This window comes from Ailuropoda melanoleuca, chromosome 8, assembly GCF_002007445.2.
Source record: "Ailuropoda melanoleuca isolate Jingjing chromosome 8, ASM200744v2, whole genome shotgun sequence".
Taxonomy (NCBI): domain Eukaryota; kingdom Metazoa; phylum Chordata; class Mammalia; order Carnivora; family Ursidae; genus Ailuropoda; species Ailuropoda melanoleuca.
Genome location: NC_048225.1, coordinates 86,825,990 through 86,837,110, shown reverse-complemented (window position 1 = coordinate 86,837,110; position 11,121 = coordinate 86,825,990). Strand labels below are relative to the sequence as shown.

Here is an 11,121-nt window from a genome sequence, read left to right as displayed (position 1 = left end):
GTTTACAATGCTCTCGATGTGATCTCACTCACCTTCTTTAGATCTTGACTCAAGTATCACCCTCCTAGTGAAGTACCACCTGGCCCCTATGTGAAGAGGAAACACCACCCCCACCTCCCCTTCAGCACCCCCAGCCCTGTCTCCTGCTTTATATTTCCATAGCACTTAGAGTCTCCACTCCATCTCGGCAGGGAAGAAACTGAGGCATAAACCGATGGCTTCACCACCGACCCCCCCGCCCCGGCCAATGTTGTGTTCCAAATCCCCAGGGGGAAAGGTGCCCCAGGGCTCTTGCACAGCCGGGATGCCCGGGACAAGGGGTCCACCCACCTCCTGCACCCTGAACACCATCAGGAAAGGGAACCATATGAGGAATCCACCTGCACACGAAACCTGAAACCAGACACCTTCCTCGATGACAGGTGAGCACGCACGCTTCCTCCCCTTGCCTGAGGTGCTCATCTGAGAAAGCTGAGCAGAGACACTTCCTAGGGTCCAAATCTCCCTCTGGCCAAGGTCCTGGGAAACAGACATCTGATCCGACCACCCTGCCAGCCTCGGACCCGCTCAGTGAGTCCTAAAACCCAGAGACTTCTTTGCACTCCAGCTCAATCCTTCTCAGAGAGAAGCAAACTCCAGCCTCACACACGTGCTCATCATTAGCTCTGGAATTCCCTGGGTTGTGTCTACACTGGCCCACACAGCAGTCCCATGAAGACCACTCTGCAAATGCCCTAGGACTGCAAGCCACTTTCAAGCTGCCCTTAGAAAGGCAGGCTGGCCCGATTTAGGCAGACCAGCCAAGTGACTCAGTGTGCTGCAAACTCGGAAAACATCCTGCCTGAACACCAATGCTTCCGAGTCCCAGCTTCCAACCTTTGCTCACTGGGCACTGACCACCATGTCAGCATGAACACTGCTCTTTCAACTCACTGGCCTCCGAGGCCTTCCAACCAGAAACCAAGCTCCAGACACCACTCTATTTTCCCTTCAGAGAGAGAAGTCAAATGATGGAATAAAACACTCCCTGTGCACAGCACACTTCTATCCACATAGAATTCCTTGGTCTTTCTCATTCGGGCAGCCCTACAAGACCCACACCAATGAGAGATACCACAAGTTCAGTCATCACGTATATATTTAACCTTGTGTTGTTCCTTTCAGTATTTTTATCTCAAAGTCAATGTCTCTATTGCTTTGTTAAAATAATAATAATGATGATGATAATAAATAATAATAATGATAATAAATAATGATAATGATGATGATGACATGGTCACCTCAGGGTCTGGATCTCCATAGCCAGACAACATGGCTCTGGTCCAGATAAGGATGAAGACACAACCTCAGCCCATGAAGCAAACCCCACACCCTCAGGGATCCCGACACGCCTCACGGGTGGAGTTCCTTTGCTACATGGAGTTGTCTGAGTCCACAGGATACAGGCAACCCCAGTATTCATTCTGTTTTCTTCATCAATTCCCCAGCTCAAGTTGCAAATGACTCACCAGGTCAATCTTCCAGAGCCCAGGATGGGCCTCCAGGTAAGCAGCACCCCCCCCGCCGCCCCTGCCCCGGGAAGGCTGACAGGAGGCTCCATTTCCTTTGGGAGCGCAATGTGGCACTCCCCGAGCTCCTCAAGAACCTACACCCCTTCTCCCTTTCTCCCTCTCACAAAGGCCACCAAACCCTGTGACAGCTCTGAGGCTGTTTTACTTTAACAAATAATTTCTAATATCAGATGTGGCTTGCAGAAGATAAAAACATGAACACCCACAAAGGATTCCTTTAATATTTCAGAAGACTTTTCCCATTGTTTAATTAAACCATGAAATAAAAATGCACAGATAGCCCCTTCCACTAGCGGGACTGATTCACTTCACTGATCGAAAGTAGAGCAGAAAATAAAAGAGTAACAGATGTTCTGAGGACCCATCACGTCCATCACCTCAGGTTTGAAACTTCCCACGCATGCAAGGAAAGAAGCACCACCAAACATCTCGGCCTGACAACTCTGACAGTCTGAATCGGAGTGACAGGGACAGATGATGAGGCTGTGTGTGTTTGGTGAGGCTGGTGGCCCTGAAGAAGGGGCTCGGCCAGCTCTCCACCTGTGCCTCACCTGTCCTCAGCCAGGAACCTGCTCGCAGCCCTCACCTGTCACAACTGTCACACGGGAGACTCACAGCCACCCCTGGAGCCCGCCCTGCCCACAACCTGCTGCAGAATGCACTCAGATCTCCTCTGGGACCCCTGTCACCTCTACCCAGAACTGGAACTCCCCTGTCTGCTGCAAAGCTCCAGGATTCCCCCTCTTCTTCCAAAATTACACTGGCCCAAGGCTTTCCTGAGAAGGGGAGAAGACTACCTAATGAATGGTTCACACCTTCTTTCCCCTTCTGTCATATTTCTCTCCACTTACCTTCCTTCATGTGCAAACTGTTAAGTGACGTATCCATGGAACAGGAACGTGCTCTGAGATCTCAATCTTTCATTGCAGCCTTCTCAGGCCTCCTTGTGCAATAACATACTGTATCCCTAGGACAGGGAGTTTTAAAATTATTATTTACAGAATAATACAACACAAATTACCTCGTTTTTAGTTGCTCTTCATTAGGCAGAACAGTTTCTGTGTAAAAAGCCTTTCCATAGAGATGACCTTTCAGCAATTTCTTTTTTTAATTTTTACTATGTTATGTTAGTCACCATACAGTACATCATTAGTTTTTGATGTAGTGTTCCATGATTCATTGTTTGCATATAACACCCAGGGCTCCATGCAATACGTGCCCTCCTTAATACCCATCACTTGCCTATCCCAATCAACCACCCCCCCCGAACCCCTCAGTTTTTTTCCCAGAGTCCGTAGTCTTTCGTGGTTCATTCCCCCTTCTGTTAACCCCCCCATTCATTCTTCCCTTCCTTCTCCTACTGATCTCCCTCCTATTTCTTATGTTCCATAAATGAGTGAAACCATATGATAATTGCCTTTCTCTGCTTGACTTATTTCACCTTCCAGCAATCTCATAAGGAGGAAACAAACTCTGTGGGATAACCTGACTAACCCAGCGTCAGGCAAGCAGTTCCAGAACTCAGCCCAGGGCTCCTGACGCCAAGCCCCTTGAAGCCACTAGCATGCCTCTATCCAAAGGAATTCCCAAAGACTCTCCCTCTGACTCCACCACCAAAGAAACGACAGAGAGAATATGGCACCTCAAAATATTGAGATGATACATCTAGTAAAGCTAGATAGTCAAGCTCAACTTTTAAACAGGAAAAGGCTGCTTTGAATAATTTTGAATTTTCCCTCGACCCTAATTGTAACTCTTTGGATGAAAAGACTAATCAGTGATGAAACATCACCTTTGACAAATGACAAGACATCATCCAAGTCTGTATCTGATGACAAAAAGCCATCTAACTCCAAATGGTGACCCTCAACCATATCTTAGGCCCAACTGAATAAACACTGTTAGATGGAGGAACAAAGTATATCTTAAAAATACACAAAGAGTAAATCTCACCTTCCCTTTCTAATAAAAGAGTGTTTCTAGGAAACAGCTGTTCAAAATACATTCATAAGCAATAAATGAACAGGGAAAATGGGATGCCCTGCAAAGTTCTCCCTGCTCAGAAACGAAGTACCTCTTTCACCAAATCCAGAACGCTGACAAGTACCACTTAAGTTTTACTTCATGGCTCAACTAGAGCAAAGAGAAAAGCCCAGGAGATGGTCAGTTAATGAGAGGTTTTACCTCCAGTCCTGACGTGGAGATGACATTTCGCCAAATGGACCTGCGCTTTCTCTGAACGCTGGCGTCCTGTGTCAAGCGGCTTCACTGACTCAGATGCAGACGTTCAAAACCTCGGGTCTCACGGAGCCAGAGAAGAGAAGGTCTGTCAGCTGGGGAGAAGGCAGCTCCTCGGACCTAAAGCCAGCACACCTGCTGGAAGGGGAAACACAGACTTGTCTTTTAGTAGTCATTATCTTCACAGCCCATTCCCACCATCTCGGGGGACAGGGCGCACAATGCTGAAGCCCCCAAACTGCTCTGGGGCTTCTTACTGCCACACCTGTGCCTGAGGGAACAGGGAACACCCTGCTGAACTCGGGGTACTGCTCAAGGTCCATCACCTGCACTGTGTCGGGGGACAGGGGGCACCCCACTGAAGTTGGGGACTGTGTGGTCCTTACTCTCGCTCTTGCTGGGGAACACGGGAAACCCTGGAATGTCTGCGACCCATCCCACAAAAGCTCTGCTGAGCGGGCACCCCGGAGCTCCTGGGTCTGGGGCATACAGACAGTTGACCAACACTGGGCAGGAGAGACTTTCAAAGGAAAAAGAAAACTCACCTGAGTCTCCACGATGAACTCTCTCCACACACCCTTACAGAACCCTGCCTCCCACCCGGGGTGCCCCCTACTTCCGGACCCCTACCCCAGCACACAGCACACACTCACTCAGCCAGGAACTCCACGGGTCGACTCCCAGAGCTCCCCTTCTCTGGCTCCCGGTCTGCTACCGCAGGCTGCTCCAGGTCCGCCACAGAGACGTAGCTCCACCCCCCACGTGGTGATTGGTTGAGGAGTGCGGTGCTTCCAGCCCCTTGGATGCCGGGTAACCTGCCCCATGACTCGCAATTCTGGGATCCCCGGGGCCCCAGGAGGCGCCTCCTTAGCGCAGTGCCCTGTGCAGGCATGAGTGGGATCGTGGGCAGGGCCCCAAACACACGCACCCACACACGGCCCCTTCCGCGGACCCCTCTAGCTGCAGACCACCCTCAGAGCCCTGCCCCTTCCCTTCTGCACCAACCCTCCCTGCAGGGGTGTGCCTGGTTCCTGGCAAGGTCAGCTGCTCTCAGACTGTTCCAGCCTTGGGCTTTAGGACACGCAATGCTTTCATGCATTTCCAAGGCAATTTTAAGCCCAAAAAGGAAGGCTCCAAGCGGTAGTAGCTTCGCCTTGTCTCACCCATGGAGTGGATAGTGCTTCTCAAACCTTCAAAGCATCCTTCTAGGATGAGCCCATTTGTGCTGGAATCTATATACACATGCTTGGTTCTGCAGGGAAGGGGCCAGGAGGACACAGGCCTTCTGTGCTGTCACAGTCATGAACCAGGAACAATTATTTTGCACTTAAAAAGAAAACACACTGTTATTGTCGACACTAAATGAATGAACGTTTTAAAACATTTTAGAGAGAAAGGAAGAGGGTTTTATTCAAACCCAAGTCAGGACAGCTGCCTGGGAGACACAATCTTCACAAAGAAGGGAGTGCTCCGGGGAAGGAACATTTGGGGCAGGGTTATATATTTGTTCTGTTTTGTGTTACATACAGTTACACATCACGATAAGGAAGAAGATTCCAGAAAGTGACAGACTTTTTCTTATGTTTTCAGTATGTACAAGTCAGTATGACTTTCATCTTACGGGAACCAGAGAAGTTCTTTTGTGTTCTTACCCTGATGTTGGCAAAGGCATTTTTTGGTTCTCTTTTTCTTTTCAAAGCAGATGGACAACATGTGCTGGGGGCAGAAATAGGGCCCATGCTATGAGGTTTTGCCCAGTCATTTTGAGCTGGGTAAATGTTAAAGGATAGCTTCCCTGGAAGGCCAAGATCAGGGCCCACAGATGGTATGAGATAAAAATTACTCTTATCCTTATCATCACTACCAAATGATGGAACTTGAAAGCACCTTTCACATAGTACAAAGAAATCCAAAGGACCCCTACAGAAGGTTACCTGCTCCATGGTCAACACAGGTAACAGAGGCGTTCATGGTCTCTGGACTCCTCCCCTTGTCCTGACCAAATCTCTGAAGCATAAAGATCATTTACAGTCAGAATTTTAGACATCGTAGAGATGTCTGGCACCATTCCCTTGGACTACAGAATACAACAGAATAGCTCACTGTCACAACACGAAAGTGCCCCTGGATACACTAAGTTCTTTCTCTGAAACTTTAGCCTCATGGAAATCATAATCCTAACACAGAAACACTACGATGGTTGGGAAGTAAATAACCGGAGGTAAGGGAATATTTTAGCCATCTTTAGAAGCATTGTCTCACTCTGTAGTAGAGGCTGAGTGTTTTAAAATACTATTTCCGACCTTACAGCACACTCTGAACAGACCAGAGCCTCCATCAATTAAAAAAGGATAGTTCTTTCAGTCACTTTAATATCAGAAAAATATTATAGTATCTCTATTCCTAGAGATCTTTAAGTCTCTTACTCGAAGGTCCTCCACTGAGATAATTATCTTCATGATCATGATGGGCAGAGGTGAAAAGGGCAGCCGAATTCATTCCAGTTGGCCACACAACAAGAAAATCCTAATACTTCCTAGGTTTCCAGATCGAGAAGACTGGAGGTAGGAGGGAAATGGTACCCTGTATGGAAGAACAAGGGATTTGGAGTCAGTTTGGAGATCCCACTTAGGTTTCTGACACTAAAATCCTCTGTAATTCATATCGTCTCTGAGCCCTTGTCTAACCATCTAGAAAATGGGACTCATTCTATCTACACCCTAGTTTAGAAGTTTAAGAGGGAGAATGCTACACAGAGCCAGTATGGTGTCTCCCAAGAGCAGGTGCTCAGGAAGCCATAATTACCATTGGGTCTATTTCTTTTCCAGAGAAAAGAACACATGTTGAAACCGTTTTTCTAAAAGATGACTCACAAGATGATTTTCAAACCTTAAGGAAGGTCAAGAAGCTGCCATTGTGTCGTATTTCTCTCAGAAATCATGTTGTTAGACTGGTGGAGACAATAGCACCATCATCACTAGGAGTGGGGAGCTTCCCATCTCCATATGGCTATGTTGACCCCCTTAACTCAGGGCCACCAGAAAGGACAGCTGGGGGGGGGGGGACACGCCAAGGCTGCCAGGTGTGGCTGGGACACGCAGAACTCTGATAGGAGGCTTAACTCCTGTCTACCTTAGGATAGGGAGTGCTCTTCACAAAGGGCCATTGCGTGTGAGTCCTGACGTAGAAAAGGTTGGGAATATCCACTGCGATTACCTCTCTGATCCTTAGGATATGCAGCAAAGTTACACTGAATTTTTAAACATGGAGGGACTTCCTGGTTTTCTTTTCATTAGGACTAGGGATCCATTCCTTGGTGGCTTAAGAATATAATCTAGTTAATTTCAGGATTTTGAAACGTAGACATGATTCATGGCCTAACATATCATCTGTTTGGGTAAATAGTCTATGACCACTGGAAAATAATGTATTCTGCACTTATTATGGAATATTCCATAGACATCAATTAGGTCACATTTGTTACCAATGTTCTGTCTGCTTTTTCTATCAGATATTGAGAAAGGTATATTAAAATTTCTAAACAATGAGACTCTATTCAACATCGCATTGGAGAATTTACCCAGTGTTATATGGCAAGAGGAACCAAAAGCGTAAGAATGGAGGCAATAATTGTGACTACTCACAGACAGGGCTGTGTCCATAGAAAATCCAAAAGAGTCTATAAATACCCTATTAGAATGAAACATGGAACTGAGAAATTTGAGATGAATTGTAGCTTCACATTAGACAGTTTCTGGAAGAAAATGTAGAACATGTCGATCTTGGGGTAGGCCACAGAGTGTACTAACCACTTAAAACAATTCGGGGGGCGCCTGGATGGCTCAGCTGTTAAGCATCTGCCTTTGGCTCTGGTCATGATCCCAGGGTCCTGCAATGGAGCCCCGCATTGGGCTTCCTGCTCGGCGGGAAGCCTGCTTCTCCCTCTCACACTCCTCTTAAAAATGTGACATCTCTCCCTATCTTTTGACCACTAAGAAAATGAAAAGGTGAGCCGCAGACTGGGAAGTAAAGATTTGCAATACACACACTGACAAAGACTTGTCAAGAAAGAATTCCTACTCATGAACCATAAAAAAACCATCTATTTAAAAATGAATATTTCACAAGGGTTTGCGACATGGTTTCTGAGGACTGAAACTCTTCAAGACCTCAAAGTTTACCAGATTGACTGTTGGACTAAGAGATTCCCGAGTTCTGAGAACAGGTACCAACTACTTGAAAGTCTCACCTTGGTTCTCTCAGAGGCCCTACAAAAAGCTGAACCATTCCCTGAAAATCAATCAATCAATCACACACGCACGCACGCACGCACAACCTGTCGTTGTTCTAATTCATCAATTACTTCAACATTCAGGACTCTTCCTACCTTTTCTTTTTCTAATTGATATTTGTACTCACATGAAGTGTCATCGTTTCTAATTAACAGCAGGACTAAACTGATCAACTACACAGCCTACTGCTGGAATAAAACCAAAGCCTATAATAACTACCCAGGGTTCACGGTGGTAAAAATAACTTATTACACAGACTTTTTTTTTTTTTTTGGTAATGAGTAGAAAACAACGCACAAGAATTCCAAATGCTTGATGTAGACACTCAGCCACCCATCACAGAGGTGGAGCCAAATCCACAAAACATCTGACCATTCCTCCTCAATACTCTCAAGGTCACTGAAATAAGGCACATCTCAGAAACTGTCAGAGCCAAGAATAGCCTGAAGAAACGTGATGACCACCTGTCATGTGCTGCCCCACATAGGACCCTAGAGCAGCAAAGGCAGAACAGAGGGAAACCGGAAACAATCCGAACTTCAGTTAGTAATAAGTTATCAATCTTGGTTCATTAACTGTGATGATTCTGGAAAAAAAAGAAACAGAATAGAGATTCAAAGTCAAATAAGAGCGGGGCACCTGGGTGGCTCAACAGGTTAAGCGTCGGACTCTGGATATCAGCTAAGGTCTTGATCCGAGGGCCCTGAGTTTAAGCCCTGCGTTGCCAATTTTACTTCAAATAACATCTTTAAAAATTCTAAAAATCAAATAAGAGAACACTGGAAGCCTAGAGGAAATGAGTAATTTCTAAATAAAAATGCACGTAAACAAAATGGACCCTAAGAGAAGGAAAATAGAAACAGACCAAGGAGCATGAAAAGGTCACCGGTAAGGCTTAGAAATGTCCCATTGGAAAACTCCCCAGAAACAGATGGGTTCATAGGAAACACCTGAGTGTTCTGATGATCCTATCAAAGCTCGATGTATTTATAGAGTTCTTCGAATGGAGGATTCCAGTGAAATGTACTGCTTCAACCGTGACTTTCTGAACAAAAGAAAAAAAATGGTTGATGAGTTTCCTTCCATTCAAAAAAGAAAAGTTAATTTTTAAATAATTCAGGTTTGGTGTAAATAATCTAATTAAACATAAATAACGTTGCCGTTTTTAACACACCTACTTCTCCATGTGCATCCAACTGTCGACACGGAACGAGAGGACCTCGCATTGGGCCCAGGGTGGCCAGGCCACCGGCCCCACACGCACCTGCTCCAGCCCCACGCACACTTACAGCCAGATGTTCTCGGTGCTTCTCCTCTCCGAGAAGCAGAATCTGTGAAAAGCACTATGGCGTATGGCCATGGTTATGAAGGGCCAAAGCCCTGACGAAGGGACATTTGTGTAAGATACATCCTGCTGAAATGCTACAGGAGAAAGCAAAAATAAACCTGTGAGAAAGTCAAACACCTAGGGTTCTGTGCTCGCCTCAGATGACACATCTCTGGGGAATCCGCCATGGATTTCCCTCCTGCGCCCTGAGGACCATCTGTCTACTTAGTTCACACAACCCCAAATGGTCTGGAAGCCGCGGACACCCCCACCACCCACTCACAGTTTAACTGTGGCCAGTTCACCCACTCAGGAAAGATCTGGGGAATCTCTGAAATTTAGAGTTCTGTGTATCTAGTGTCATCATTTGGAAATTCGAACCGAAATGCAGCCCACCATTCCTGTCCCTTGGTAGGAAAAGGGAAAGATGACAAAAAGCAAACTAGAAGGTAAATGTACGCAAGTCAGTGGATATCAGGACGATGGTGTGAATGTTTGTGTTCCCCCAAATTCATGTATTGGAATCCTCATGAAAAATGGGATGGTGTTAGAACAGGTGATTGGATCATGAGGGTGATGTCTCCTTGTAAACGAGACCCCAGTGCCTTCCCTCTAAGTGAGGGTAAAACAACCAGTCTGCCACCAGAGACACCCTCATCTCAGACATGCACCCTCCAGAACTGTGAGAAATAGATTTCTATTGTTTATAAGCCAGCTGGTCTGTGATATTTTGATAGCAGCCTCGATGGACTGAGGTGATCAGCAATGATGTACAGGACAATGGGGATGTGAAACGAAAAAAAAATCACAGTACAAAAATTAAGGTTCTTAAGTATAAATCTAACAAGACACATAAAATATTCACAAAACCTGAAAACACAGAGGAGAGAGATCAAACAACAGATAAATAAATGTGCCTTTTGCCTCTGTGCATCCGAGAGAGCAGGGTGGGTCACCAGCAGCTCGGAGCCATGCGAGGAAATTTGGCCAGGGTTCCCTTCTTCTGCCTCTGCTCAAACCCAACATCCACACCTCCCACCTCCGAAAGCCCAAGAATAGACAGACCCCATCCCCCTGCACCTCCTCTGGGCCCCTCTCCCAGCCAGCAGCCAGTTCTTCTCACCTCAGTAGGAGAGACAACCCCAGGAAGGCACGGGAAGAGGTCACAGCACCACCTCACCTGTGTCTGCCAGGAGCAAGCTGGCCTTTAAGGGGGTGAGGGCAGAACAGGCTGTGGGGCTAACACCCCCCTTCTCTGAGGAGCCTGGATGAAGCCAGACAGCAGGGAGGGAAGTGGTGGGCCAGGGAGTGGGGGCTGGGCAGTGGATTGCTGAGGGGAGGGGAAGGGAGGCAGGAGGGGTCACCTGCCTGCCTGCCTCCATCCAGTCGGGGTGTCTGTGCAGGGTCTCCATTCTCAGAGAAACTGCAGCTGGCCAAGTCAGGGTTCCAGATCAAACCCGGTGACTGCAAAGCGTAGGAGTGAAGAAAAGGCCCTGAGGTCCTCACGGGATCTGTGTAGCGGGGACCTGCCTCTCACTGTGACCGACTTCCACAGGCCCACTTCTTTGCCAGGCATCCAGGCTCTGCTGGTCCCAAGAAAGGTCACAGGCCAAAGGTGGGCTGGGCCAGAGCTCCGTGTGTTTCCTGGGAAGGTGGAGGGGTGCCACCCCCCCAGGGCAGCCCAGGGCCCAGT

General features: G+C 47.2%; 1 long non-coding RNA gene across 1 annotated transcript; it reads right to left on the bottom strand.

Moving 5' to 3' along the window:
* Positions 1-2,426: 2,426 nt before the first annotated feature.
* LOC117803426 lies at positions 2,427-9,925 on the bottom strand. Its single transcript, XR_004627283.1, has 7 exons — positions 9,276-9,925; positions 9,052-9,146; positions 8,566-8,687; positions 6,236-6,392; positions 4,463-5,816; positions 3,756-3,947; positions 2,427-2,538 (listed from the first exon to the last, which is right to left on the bottom strand). It is a non-coding gene; the product is annotated as an uncharacterized LOC117803426 (long non-coding RNA).
* Positions 9,926-11,121: the final 1,196 nt, after the last annotated feature.